The sequence below is a fragment of the Hoplias malabaricus genome, chromosome X1, assembly GCF_029633855.1.
Source record: "Hoplias malabaricus isolate fHopMal1 chromosome X1, fHopMal1.hap1, whole genome shotgun sequence".
Taxonomy (NCBI): domain Eukaryota; kingdom Metazoa; phylum Chordata; class Actinopteri; order Characiformes; family Erythrinidae; genus Hoplias; species Hoplias malabaricus.
The window spans coordinates 16,725,832-16,736,885 of NC_089818.1; the positions used below are offsets into that span (position 1 = coordinate 16,725,832).

An 11,054-nucleotide genomic window follows, 5' to 3' on the forward strand; every position below is an offset into this window, starting at 1 on the left:
ATCTCCACACTGACCGCTTCTCTCCCATCATCACTGATCTGCACTGCTGAATTCTGGGATGTTAAGCAGCTCCAGTCTCTAAATCTGCACCACGGCTTCTCTTTATTCTTATAATCAGTTCTGTAGAGACACTGGACACTGACACTGCCCCCTTCCTGACCACTCACTCTGCTGTTTATCACAGACACAGCAGGATCTGAATAAAGAGGCAGAGAATGAGTGCTGTAAACACGTCCTCCATCAAACAAGCTTTAAGTTACAGTGAACGGGTTCTACAGAGATAGCCAGACTCCTAGAGACTGTGGATTTCCACAGTAAACAAATCGTGGGTCGCATAATCAATGACGGATGTTCTTCCACTTGTGTTTGTACGGGCTACTATTCCACAGGAGCTCCAGTGATACCCCTTACACCAGTATTTAGGGTTTGATTTGTATTGTTCACCATAAAAACATGGAATGTTAGATACTCCACTTTTTACAGCTAAATTTTCAGTGTCTTCACACTCTCAGACTCTACAGAGAAGAAGTCAAATGGTACAACAGTGTTACTCCGACTCAGGAACTGCTTCAGAACTATATCAGAGGAATAAACTGGTCATAACTGAGCAAACACATTTCACCCTTGTCCTAAATGTTATTATTCAGTATCCACTCTGCACCCTGGAGCAGGTGAGTTAATCAAAGTGTATTTAAAGCAGTGAGAGAGTGAAGAACACACCTCCAGTGCACAGGAATGATGCAGCATTGATCTTACCTGAGATGTAGAGGAAGAACACAGAGAGAATTAAAGAAATCATGAGGGAGTAAATGTGCATCTGCCTGTTAGTGTCTCCAGAGATAAATATTTTCTCAATTAGTGAAATATCATATTCTGATTGAAGCAGCTCTATTTCAGAGCTCTTCCTGATTTCAGCACTTGCTGCTACTGACTGTGGATCAGTGCAGGGTTGTACTTTTTTCAACTCCAGATTACTTTGCGGCTGTAACGGTTCCAACTCACCGACAGGGGGCAGCAGCAGACTATAAAACACTGAAGTATAAAAAGATTCAGGTTGTTTTAAGTCATAGAACACTGACTGTGTCCAGAAATGTTTGCTAGTCCCCGTGTCCTTCCCCTTATTTCTTACTCTCCCTCTCTTTAACCAGAGAATTGTTGAAATTTCTTCTTGAAATTCTTCTTAAAGTCTACACTTTGATAACATCAGCACCATAAAAACCTATATAGAAAAGGACAAACAAAGTATTTACATGTTAATACCTCTCCCTTCGCAATGTCAAAAGATTGTAAACAAAAATGACTGGTCCTTTCCTTCTTAAAGGGTTTTGTGTAATAGATCTGTGCTGATCTTGTGTGTGTGTGTGTGTGTGTGTGTGTGTGTGTGTGTGTGTGTGTAAAAGCAATCTCAAGATTCAAAGACATACACTAAGGTGAAACCCAATAAAAGGAAGGTAAGACCATTAATCTGCCTTTAAACTTTATTTGATCACTGAAACATTAAGAGACTGAGAAAGGTGTCTGTGACTTTATTGTATCGTGTTTTTTTCTGTTATTGTGGTTTTATGCATGTTTTTTGAGAAAAAGCCAGAATGATTCTATAAATTATCTTTGGCCTGTTTTACACTGAAAAACCATTAAAAAAGCACATTATTTCATATTATACCTAATTAAATATGTTGTGTTTTCAAAATAAACAAATTTAAATGCTACAACAGATTATAGAAAAAGGTTTGACAGCAAAGTGTTCACAACTTCAGAAATCTGCCTTTCTCTTCCACAACAGCTGAAATACATGCAGTAAATGACACCTTGTGGTAAATTGTTTCAGGTGTTGGTTTTGTGTTTCCTGCAATCCAATCTAAGCCTATGCAGCAGTATATAGATCTTGCTTGTCTTTTCTTGTGTTTCAGAATGTGTCACACATTCTCTTTTGGGAACAGCTCAGTTTAAAAGAAGGCCAAGTCAGCCCCTGCACCTTCTTCTTTCACAGCCGTGGCTTTGAGCGTTGTCTTGTTGAAATGAGCATTGACGTCCTTAAAAAGATCTCTTCTAGGAGGCAGCAGTTTGCATCTTTTAGCATTAAAGTTAATGCTAGAACAAAGTTAATGCTAAAAAAAGAGTGGTTATATCCACTCTTAAAAACAATTCTTGTCCCTCTATACTCTCCCTAAAATGCCCTAATCACAGAGTGGATGCATGAGATAGTAGAAACTAAAACATGGATCTTTTGTTCACAAAGTCTGTGCAAATTTAAAAATTACATGGTTCTTTTTTTGAATTCTCCACCCAGTGCCAGCTTTTTCTGATTTACAGGTGTATGGTAGAGGACAGTAACTAGAATGAACTTTGATCCAGTTCTGATAATAATTGTTCCTCACTGGCATCAGACTAAGAGCGGCATGGTGGTGCAGCAGGTAGTGACACAGTCACAGGTTGTGGGTTCAAGTCCTGCTCCGGGTGACTGTGTGTGAGGACTTTGGTGTGTTCTCCCTGTGTCTGCATGGGTTTCTTCTGGGTGCTCTGTTTTCTTCCCACGGTCCAAAAACACACGTTGGTAGGTGGAATGGGACTCATAAAAGTGTCTGTAGGTGTGAGTGAGTGGTCTACAGATTGTAGGATTGGGAAAGAGCAAGGCCAAGAAGTTAGTGAAGTATTGCTCTGTCTTAGCAGTTACAGGGAGCCTGTGCTGTATATATGGAGAAGACAATGTTACCTCTATCCATGAGAAATGTATATTGTGAATTTAATCATGAACTTTGTAAAGGTTTTGGATTTTACAAGTCAAATCCAAATTAAGTATTAAAATGTAACAGGATTCTGCAGTTGACACCTCAATAATGTATATGATTACTGAAACATTATCAGACTGACTTATCAATAGTAATAACTATCCACAGCCTTCATCTGCAGCAGCTCAGGAAACTGACTTTATCTACGTCAATGTAGCCTCAGCTTCCAAAAATACAACTGTAAGTGACTTTAATGTCATAAATTAGATTTCAGTTTAGATTTAAAGCAAGCAGAGAGATCCTTTTATTCCTAAAGCGTCTCCATTTTCCAACTCTCTCCAGCTGCCGGGGACGATGCAGTGATGTAAAAATCTGTAAGAGGTGAGTCAAAATACAGTATAATTTAATATCTGATGAGTTTATTACACTTTTTAGAATTGTTCTAATTGTTTCTGTGCTGATTGCAGTTGTGCGTGGCTGTATTTCTGAACAAAATACCAGACCACATCATTTTCAAAGAAGAAGGATGCTGCAGTTCAGTTCAAACAAATCAAAGAATTCATCACAAAATACCAAAAAAACATAATTTCACAGCTTTAATAGAAGTATTCACATCACAGTGTACAGTGAAGTGGATGTAAACATTACTATGATATACCCATGTGTAGTTTTCATATATTAAAGTAAATATGTGCATTGGTGAATACATTAATTTATCACATATTTTAGGAGAGCCCATAGTCATCACCTTCTATTCCTTCTGACCACTGCAGGGTCTTGAAACAGTTTTCTGTAAATGGCCCATTACCTCTGTTCTCCAACTCTAGTTTTAAATTCTGTGAACTTTATGCATTTATCATTTTTTAACACTTGCTTTTAAAATAATTAATAAATAATTAATAATAAATAATAGTACTTGAGGCTTCTTAAATGCTAATGCTAAGTTTAACATATTTGGGGAAAGTTGTGCTGTTTCACAGCCCATATTTAGTGCTTTAAATGTTACATTAAACAAAGTTTAACACTAAGTGTGTAAATGTGTAGAAGTGTGCTTTCTATTCCTCCTGAGATGTGAACACAGGGAGTGCCAAACTCAACAACTCAAATATCATTTACATAAAGCTTCTCTGCTCTTTACCTACTGCAACCAGCAACTACACAGCTGTTAAGGGAAGTGCAGCTGAATTCAGAAAAACACAGAGATTTGAAATAGAGGTGAGGTGCAAAAGAGCAAAATATAAGTAACAGTACAAGCAGGTTTTGATGGCTGTTGATTTGGCTCGATGTTGTGTCCAGCTGCTGCTATTCTGGAGATTTCCACACTCGGGTACAAACACCTCAGAGAACACTACATTAAGAACATTTGTTGTTCACAAGTTAATGTGCTCCCAGCATCACAATGTTTTTAAATTTCTGTGAGAAAACCAGCAGTAATTTAGTGAGTGGAGCAGGGGCATTTTTCCCCTTTTTAGCTTCATTTAACACAGAGACCAAAATAAACATAGCACAAAAAGTAAGGAAATTTGTGTTTAGTAGATTATCTCTTTATTGAAACAATGCTTCTTGGCAATAAATCTGATAACGTTGAAAAGCCTGTTAATTTCCCTAAATGGAGCCACATTTGTAAGGAACATGCATTTGTGGGATGAGCAGTAGAGCTGAGTATGGGTTGCGCACATGAACAATTTGCCAAATCTTCTCTGCCAATGGCAAAAATCATATTAGTCACACACAGGTTGTTTGGCACTTTTTTTTTTTTACCCCACTTTTCAATAGTAGGGACCCCAGAAGACCACCACAGAGCAGGTATTATTTTGGTGGCGGGGGCGCTGCCCTCGTAATCTTTCAAGAGGCTACTCAGGGGCTGGGCTGACTGCTATACTGTCTTTGGCCACTAGAGGGAGGCAAAGATCTACTCCCCAGTAATTGCGTTCATCACCCAACACCGATCACTTCCCAATTTAAGAGCAGCTTACAACCGCTTTCGTGCTTGTGTACAAAGACAGTTATCTTGGGAGGTAACTTTAGTACGGTCTCTTTAGCCTATTTTCTTTCATTCCTAGAACCAAAAATCAAAGAACTGGCAGAGCGGATTTGGCAAATTATTCATGGGCGCAACCCACATTCTCAGCTCTACTGCTCATCCCACAAATGTCCGTTTCAAACGTGGCGCCATTTAAATGGGAAATTAACAGGCTTTACAACGGTATAAGATTTATTGCTAAGAAGCATTGTTACAACAAATAAATAATCTACCAATCACAAATTCCCTTACTTTTTGTGCTATATTCATGTTCCTGTAATGAATGTGTCACAATGTGGTGGGATGGAACCCAGGTTTATAAACTGAGGCAAATCGTAAGAAAATTGAAAGCAAATTGACTGGTTCAGAACCAGACAGAAAAACAGAACCAAAACTCTTGAAAGACCCAGTTTCACAAACAAAATCCTGGTTACTAAAAAAACATACACTCTTTTATGTCTCATCAGACTTTGAAATATTACCTCCTTTGAATTTGTAGCACTGAATATTTTTACACTGAATTTATGCATCTGAATTTTGTTGCTTTTGAATTTAAGTCTTCAGATTAACACCTCTGAATATTTTGCTTCGCAATTATGCGTCTCAACTCAACTCAACTCAACTTTATTTATAGAGCACTTTAAAAAACACCAACAGTTAAAACAAAGTGCTGTACAAAAGATGTTTATAAAACAAACTAAAACAAAATAAAATAACCAATAATGAAAAATAAATAACTTAAATAAAAACAACACTAATAAAATTAATAAAAGAAAACAAACGTCTCATGCTGAGTTGAAAGCCAAGGAATAAAAAAAATAAAAATGGGTCTGAATATAATTGCTCTTGAATTGAACTCGTGAATTTTCAAGAACACGTTTTCACTGTTATTATTCAAGGTTAATAAATTCAGATAAAAAAATTCAAACAATTTATTTCGAAGTTGCTCAAATTCGATAGACCAAATTCAGATGCCAAAATTCGAGTTATTAAAATTAGAGTACACTTCCGGGACACCCAGGATGAGCAATCGATTCATTTGGATTTTCTCTTTCCCCTTAAATGGTGCGTTAGTTGCATTCTGTCGCCGCTAGATGGCGAAATACGAACACAACTTCCACACCGTGGAAAAACTACACGTTTACCTTCATTCCGCGGATATTATCTCTTTATTTTCAAAGTGTCTCAAAAATCTGAAAGGCTCAATAAAGACACAATATAACAGACTATTGATATCCTGAAGATGAAGAAATTTTACTGTGGAATTGTTGTCATGGCCCTGTGAAAGTGACATGAATATGTGAATTTTAGCTACTTCGAAATATATTGTTTGAATTTTTATATAATAACAGTGAAAACGTGTTCTTGAAAATTCATGAGTTCAATTCAAGAGCAATTATATTCAGACGCATAATTGCGAAGCAAAATATTCAGAGGTGTTAATCTGAAGACTTAAATTCAAAAGCAACAAAATTCAGATGCATAATTTCAGTGCAAAAACATTCAGTGCTACAAATTCAAAGGTGGTAATATTTCAAAGTCTGAGGAGACAGATTGCTTCCATACACTTTCTTAGAGTTTTGGTTTTGTTATCTTCCCAATAGAGAAAAGGTGCTAGGAGTGTAAGAAATGTTAGCTAACTCCCAAAACGACAGTCTTTGTATGTAATAGAGGACAAGCACGAAAGCGGTTGTAAGCAGCTCTCAAATAGGGAAGTGATCAGGTGTTGGGTGATGAACGCAATTACTGGGCAGTAGACATTTGTCTCTCCCACTCCCTCTAGTGGACAAAGACAGCATAGCAGTCATCACAGCCCCTGAGTAGCCTCTTGAAAGCGATCTTGAGGAGGGCAGCGCCCCCGCCACGAACATCATGCCCGCTCTGTGGTGGACTTGTGGGGTCACTGCTATTGGAAAAATAGGGTAAAAAGTGTCAAACAATCTATGAGTGACTAAAGGTCCTGTGTGATCAGTTAAGCTGAGAGTATGGACAGAGTGCAGAAACAGGAATGTGTTCATAAATTTATGGCTGATTGGTGAAAGCCTGCTCTCTATTAAGATAAAATATATTTAATTTCACTGTACGAACATGATGGAGAGGCAGTATTAACATGGAAAGGCATCGGCATCTTACGTTCGCGTGACGCTGGCACATGCCAGTGACATCGGCACCTTACGTACGGGTGACAGTGGCATCTATTTTTTTTTTTTTTTTTTTTTTAGTGACAGTGGCATATGCCAGTGGCATCGATTTTTTTTTTTAGTGACAGTGGCATATGCCTCTGTTTTGCGCAAATGCCGATGACATTGACATCCGTTTTATGACACTGGCATATACTCCACTTCATTGTTGAACATCTGCCAGTAAGTTTAGCTAGCATTTGGATGTTTAAACTAGCTATATATTTAACTACTCAGTAAACAAGGAACGTCCCTGGACGTTCAAAATAGGTTTAAAAGTAGTCTGTCCGTCAAACACATATTTTAAACGTCAATGGACGTCCAAAATCCATCTTAATAAGTTAGTTAAGTGGTGACCAATTGATAACGTCAGTGGACGTCCAAAATGCGTTTTATACAAGTAATTTATTTCGGGACCAATTAATAACGTCAATGGACGTCCAAAATACGTCTAATAGTCGTTTTTTCAATGTCTGTGTTTGGTCGTCTTTTCAACGTTGATTTTCAACCTTAAGAGAACGTTGATGGCAGTCATTACATTATTTCAACGTCGAATCAACGGCTAATTGTTTACTGGGTAGCACACGTATGCTACTAGCATGTAAACGGACCAAACAAGTGACATGCTACAAACATAGTCATGTCACTGTGTTCATGGACAAGTGAACTACAAGTTCTTCCCAGTAAGGGGTATACGACACTCCTCAAACTCACCACTTTCAAGATGTCCACATACCACAATGCTGCCAAGCAACATTACTACTGGACTACTAGATTAATTAAAATGTCTTTATGGCACGTGAAGCTCTAATAGCCTTGTACAACACTGCATGTCAGATTCTTGAAAGCTGACGTTTCAACCAAGACAATGTATGACTTTCTGATGAAGGCTCATAATATGTGCTGACATCCAATTCTACTGACATATAATCCAGATTTCCCCTAAATTTCTCCTTTACAATAAAGCCCATTTGTTTATTTAATGACTTCTTTTTAAGTCTTTAACTTGTCCACAAAAACATGGCACTGTGAAAAGATCTGACAGAAAAAAGAATTCAACATTATGTAATTACTACTGAACATTTAGTTTAACTGTACAAGTCATCAAAAGTCTACAAAAACAACAGATCATAAACAGCACATCATTTTTTAAGTTTTTAATCTCAATAATAAGACAATCATACTGATCACAAAGGAACATTTTGGCCATTAGTATTTCCTCAGCATTTATCAAAATAAATATACCATTATTAACATAGAAATTCAGATTAGAAACAGACTGCTTACTATTGCTAGCATCTTTAAAAAAAACAGAATACTTGAGATGTTTTTTAGAGATGTGGTCCTGGGTGCATTCATCACACTTTCTACAGAATGGACAAGTACTGTAAGCCTGGATGTCATGAAACAGACCATCAAGTGTTTTAAATGTGTGTCCTAAAAAGCAAAATAAATACAGGATAGAATTAAGGTATCAATGTTAACATGTCAGAGACTTGCAGCACCAGAACGCAGGCACACTAAACCTTATAGTATAGTCCTCTGCCACTTTTAATAGCATTCCTATACAGCATTCTATTGTATATTAGCAGTATAAAATGTATTTCCCATATATTACTGATAACCAGTGAACATGATACTACACGGCATTTAACATTACCTGTATAAAATAATATAAATAATAATTGGTGGTGGTTTTGAGGAGCGTCGTATACCCCTAACTGTGAAGAACTTTTAGTTCAATTGTCCATGAACACAGAGACAGTGGACTGTGTGCGAATAAGGGATGCTATGTTTGTAGCATGTCACATGTTTGGTTCGTTTACATACTAGTAGCATACGTGTGCTAGTTAAATATATAGCTAGTTTAAACATCCATATGCTAGCTAAACTTAGTCTACTGGCAGATGTTCAACAATGAAGTGGAGTATATGTCAGTGTCATAAAACGGATGTCAATGTCATCGGCATTTGCGCAAAACAGAGGCATATGCCACTGTCACCAAAAAAAAAAAATAGATGCCATTGACACATGCCACTGTCACCAAAAAAAAAAAATCGATGCCATTGACACATGCCACTGTCACCAAAAAAAAAAAAATAGATGCCATTGACACATGCCACTGTCACCAAAAAAAAAAAAAAAAAGATGCCACTGTCACCCGTACGTAAGGTGCCGATGTTACTGGCATGTGCCAGTGTCACGCGAACGTAAGATGCCGATGCCTTTCCATGTTAATACCGCTACTGGATATTACACATGAGTAAATAGGGGAGAGGCAGGGAAGGGGGAGGAGTTTTATGAAGGAGAAGAGGAGGAGAGACGTCCCAATACAGCTGCCCTATACCAAAAAGACCACTTTAATAATAATAGCTTTGTGTAATTTTTTTAGGTTGTAATACATATATTTTAACTCTGTTACATCTATATAACCTCTATATGATGATCTTTCCCCAGCACTCAGCACAATGCTGTGACACTCTGGTAAATACTGTGTTTAAATGAAAACATTCATCCATGTGTTTGAGTGTAGGACCCTGCACTGATCCAGTCAGCAGCAACAAGAGCTGAAAACAGGAAGAAACTCTGAGGTGGTGCTGCAGAGGCAGGAAGAGTATTTGTGTCTGGAGCCACTTACAGAAAGATGCACTTCTACTCCCTCATGAGTTCTTTAATTCTCTCTGTGTTCCTCCTCTGTATCTCAGGTAAGATCAATGCTGCATCATTCCTGTGCACTGGAGGTGTTCTTTGTGTTGTTCAGTTTTCACTGCTTTAAATGTGCTTTAATACCCTTTTATCACAGTGTCGCTTCAGTCTAAAAGACTCATTCTCTTCACTCTACAGTGACACTGATGTGTTTTCTGATGTGTTAATTAATAATCTCATAATAAAAGAAGAAGTGTGAATAAACCTATAGACACCCTGTATTGTCCTCTATTGGAGGGGATTTCTCTGTACATGTTTCTGCACCAACCACACAGGCAAAAATAGTTTTTAGTTGAAGGAAACTTCTGCTTTTAACACTGTCTCTGCTGGCAACAAAAACAAAGACGTCATAATGCATGCGCAGGCATTGAATAACGTCTGTCCTTGAAGATTTCTGATCAGTGGCAGTGCTCACACAATAACTGCTGCTGTTCTATAAAATAAGAGACATTGTATTGATGAAAGGGACAGACTGTAATAAACTGTAATAATGTTCCTTTTATAACAAACAACTGGGCAGATGGAACTCCACCCAATACCTTTTGGAAAGTGTCGGAGTGGTGTTCGTGATCCAGAACTAATCATTCAGCATCAGTATCTTGCCTTACTAAAGCTCTTAGTGGCCAAATACAATCAAATCCAGCAGCATTGTTCCAGCCGCTAGTGTAAAGCCTCTGAAGAGCTGGAGCTGTTACTGCCGCCACTAAGAGAGACAGAATATAGCAGCATTAAAAAGTACGTTTAATAATAACATGAGCTTGGTCTGTGTCTCTCCCTCTGTGTGTGTGTGTGTGCTGATTTAAATGATCATTATTATTTTACGTGAGACATGAATAACTTTTTTTTACTAAACATTGTTAGAGTACAATTGTACTGTTGTGTTAATTGTTTTCTTCTCTGTAGAGTCTGAGAGTGTGAAGACACTGAGGAATGTAGCTGTAAAAAGAGGAGGATCTCTCACCATTCCATGTTTTTATGATGAACAATACAAATCAAACCCTAAATACTGGTGTAAGGGGTATTACTGGAGCTCCTGTGGAATAGTAGCCAGTACAAACACAAGTGGAAAAATACATCAGTCACTGATTATCCGACCCAGAATATGTTTACTGTGGAACTCAACAGTCTCCAAGACTCTGACTCTGGATATTATTGGTGCGCTGTGGAAATCAAAGATGGTTCAGATGACGGTGATTATTTGTACCTGACGGTCAGTGCAGGTAAGAAGTCTCTCTGTGTGAAGTAGAACCTGTTCACTGTGACTTAAAGCTTGTTTGATGGAGGACGTGTTTACAGCACTCATTCTCTGACTCTTTATTCAGATCCTGCTGTGTCTGTGATAAACAGCAGAGTGAGTGGTCAGGAAGGGGGCAGTGTCAGTGTCTCTACAGAACTGATTATAAGACTGAAAGACCT

The 11,054-nt window shown here is 37.9% G+C and overlaps 1 pseudogene; it reads left to right on the forward strand.

Annotated features, from left to right (window-relative positions):
- LOC136675459 (polymeric immunoglobulin receptor-like) overlaps positions 1-11,054 on the forward strand; it is a 60,380-nt pseudogene that overhangs the window by 7,813 nt on the left and 41,513 nt on the right.